At 43.6% G+C, this 3,300-nt stretch overlaps 1 pseudogene; it reads left to right on the top strand.

Moving 5' to 3' along the window:
* Window positions 1-581: 581 nt before the first annotated feature.
* LOC110316838 lies at window positions 582-1,691 on the top strand (annotated as a pseudogene).
* The last annotated feature ends 1,609 nt before the right edge of the window (window positions 1,692-3,300 follow it).

Below are 3,300 nucleotides of genomic sequence, written 5' to 3'. Positions count from 1 at the left end.
TGGGATGTTGTATACATAAAAAAGAATTTGTCTGTTTTTCGTCTTAGATTCCTGGGGCATAACTTGTAAACCCTTGGAATTCCCTAGGTGGTAGGAATGTCTATGGTAGTCATGGTGGGCCCTGGATCACTCCCAAATTTATACTAACAAGGTGACTGTTGTGGATGGGCTAGATAATGGATAATACTGGCTGAATAACTGTATTCTCAGTTTTGTGTGGATGAGCTTATTAACCATAAAGAAAGTCAAAGTAAAAGAACAAATAGAAGAGATAAGAAGGGGAAGAGAGAGAGAGAGAGAGAGAGAGAGAGAGAGAGAGAGAGAGAGAGAGAGAGAGGGAGAATATCAAATTAGAAACTCAAGACATCCAGCAACAAAACAACTAGGGAACTCTCATTCACCGAGACAGTCTGGGGTGTGTGGTGCAGTAGCAGACAGATTAGAACAGCCTCTTAGGTGTAAAAACACAACAACAGTTCCCCCACCCCCTGCTGTCCCACAGCATGACATGCTGTGGTCCCTCATTCTCCCAAGGTTGCCTCCCCAGGCATGGCACAGCCCCCCCCCCACACACACACACTATGGCAACAGCAAGACACAGCACGCTCGACTTCATGCTCGGAGCCAAAGCTGCTGGTGAAGTCACTCTGCAAGGCCTTCAGACCACTTTTCAGGAGCAGGGGATGACAGAGTCAGTGCACACCAGGCATGACCATGGATATTTAGTAACTTACACAAACAAGAATGGCAGCTTTGCCAATTTGAGAATTTATCCACATGGATTGGTGTTGCTGGACCTTCAGAGTTACAACAGTGATGTGCAAGGTAAACAAGAGACTGACAGCCTTTTGAACAAAATAGAAGAAAAAATGAAAGAATTGAGTCAAGACAGTACTGGGCAGGTGAAGCAATTACCACCCATACATAGTTCAAGGAGGGGCCACTGACAGATACTGGCCTTCTGCTGATGGGTACCTGGTTGAGTATGATATGAATGAAGTGGTGTATGATGAAGATTCGCCCTATCAGAACATCAAAATTCTACACTCAAAGCCGTTTGGGAATATTCTCGTTCTCAGCAGGGATGTTAATTTGGCAGAGAGTGACTTGGCATATACCTGGGCCATCATGGGCAATGGTAAAGAAGACTACACTGGCAAAGATGTACTGATTCTGGGAGGCGGCGATGGAGGCATGTTATGTGAAATTGTCAAACTGAAACCAAAGATGGTCACTATGGTAGAGATTGACCAAATGGTCACTGATGGATGTAAGAAATACATGCGGAGAACATGTGGAGATGTCTTAGACAATCTTAAAGGCGACTGCTATCAGGTTCCTATAGAAGACTGAATCCCAGTACTGGAGAGGTACGCCAAAGAAGGGAGAGAGGTTGATTATGTGATTAGTGATTTGACAGCTGTCCCTCTCTACATCTCCAGAAGATTCCACATGGGAGTTCCTCAGGCTGATTCTCGACCTGTCTGTCAATGAAGGTTCTGAAACAGGATGGAAAACGCTTCACCCAGGGGAACTGTGTCAACTTGACTGAAGCCCTGTCGCTCTATAAAGGACAGCTGGGGCGCCTGTATTGTCCTGTGGCATTCTCAAAAGAGATTGTCTGTGTCCCTTCATACTTGGAATTGTGGGTATTTTACACTGTTTGGAAGAAAGCTAAGCCTTTTTTTTAAATATTTATTTATTATTATATCTAAGTACACTGTAGTTGTCTTCAGACACACCTGAAGAGAGCGTCAGATCTCTTTATAGATGGTTGTGAGTCACCATGTGGTTGCTGGGATTTGAACTCTGGACCTTCAGAAGAGCAGTCAGTGCTCTCAACCTCTGAGCCATCTCTCTAGCCCGAAAGCTAAGCCTTAAAGATGAGCATCCCCTGAATGACGTGTGCTGCAAGCCACCTTCCTGTCCTCCATATGCCATATATGCCATCAAATAAGTCAGGCAACTGTTCGTGAATTCCTTCAAGTGGTTTTCATTTTTAATTATTATTTTTAATTTTAAAAAGCCAATAGTAAAAAATGTATATTTTGATGAGTTAGGGTGTTAATTTTTAAAAGTTAGCCGAAGGACAATTAGCCCAGCAAAGACTGCAGAGTACACTGACACCCTAGAATGTGATTTTATATCTTTTCTTTCTTCTGTGTGGGGTTTGGGTTTTTGTTTTAGTTTCAGTAGACCTTTAATTTGGACATGTGGAGGAATGAACATCATTATTTTGTTCTGGAGAGAAGTTCCTGATAGTGTTTCTCCCCTCTCACTCCCAAATTGACTTAGATATTAAACTTTGGTGCTTTTAAAGGTTTAAAAAGAGTGATTAGCAGTGCTTCCATTAAAATGACAAAGGAAAAAAACCACAACAACAGAAATGCAACACCATTAAAGGGGGCTTGCAGACACCTGGCAGAAATGGACCCTTCTAAGGCTGTGACCCTTTAATACAGTTCTTCATGTTGTGGTGGCCCACTCCCAACTATAAAATTACTTTCATTGCTACTTCATAACTGTAGTTCTGCTACTGTTATGAATCGTAATGAAAACGTCTGATATGCAGGATATGTGATCCCCATGAGAGGGTCATGACACACAGGTTGAGAACCACTGCTCTAAAGGCCTCTTCTCCTGACTCACTCTTACAGGTCCTTTACAGTAAAACTGTAACCATGGGAAGAGCGTTTGTAGCTCTTCCACAGGACTTTAGTTCAGTTCCCAGTACGCACATCAGGTTCCTGACATCCACCTATAGTTCCAACTCCAGAGAAATCCGACACCTTCTTCTGGCCTCTCTGGGAAGCCACACAGATATGGCATACAGTCATAGAAACACAAAATGACACACAAATAAAAACAAATCATTTAAACCCCATTGGAGTCACATCTATAATGAGTGGTGGTTCTTTTGTTTTGTTTGTCCTGAGAGTATCAAAAGAAAATTATCAAAGAAAGGGGGGGGAACCCTGATTTTTTTTAGGCAGTTGAGTAGCAGTTTGGGCACCCCTAAGATTATAAACTCACATTAGAAGCAACAGTAGTCTTTGGGGGGCCGTGTCCTCAACCTGCGAACCTGCTTTTGTTAGGAATAGCTGGTGTCAGGATTGCAGCTCAGCTTAGCTGAGGTGAAAGCCAGAGGAAGCCACCTACCCCCTTCCCCCCACCCCCCGGGCTCTCAGAGTTTGTAATGTCCTGGCACGGATGGTGTCTCTGAGGACAATGAACCTTGGATGACCTCACCTGCCTTTCCAGTGAGGACATTCTTCCTCCACGGTAACCCGAAAAAAGCAA

This window comes from Mus pahari, chromosome 2 (assembly GCF_900095145.1).
Source record: "Mus pahari chromosome 2, PAHARI_EIJ_v1.1, whole genome shotgun sequence".
Taxonomy (NCBI): Eukaryota; Metazoa; Chordata; class Mammalia; order Rodentia; family Muridae; genus Mus; species Mus pahari.
The sequence above is the reverse complement of the archived record's forward strand: the minus strand, read 5'-3'. Positions and strand labels throughout refer to the sequence as shown.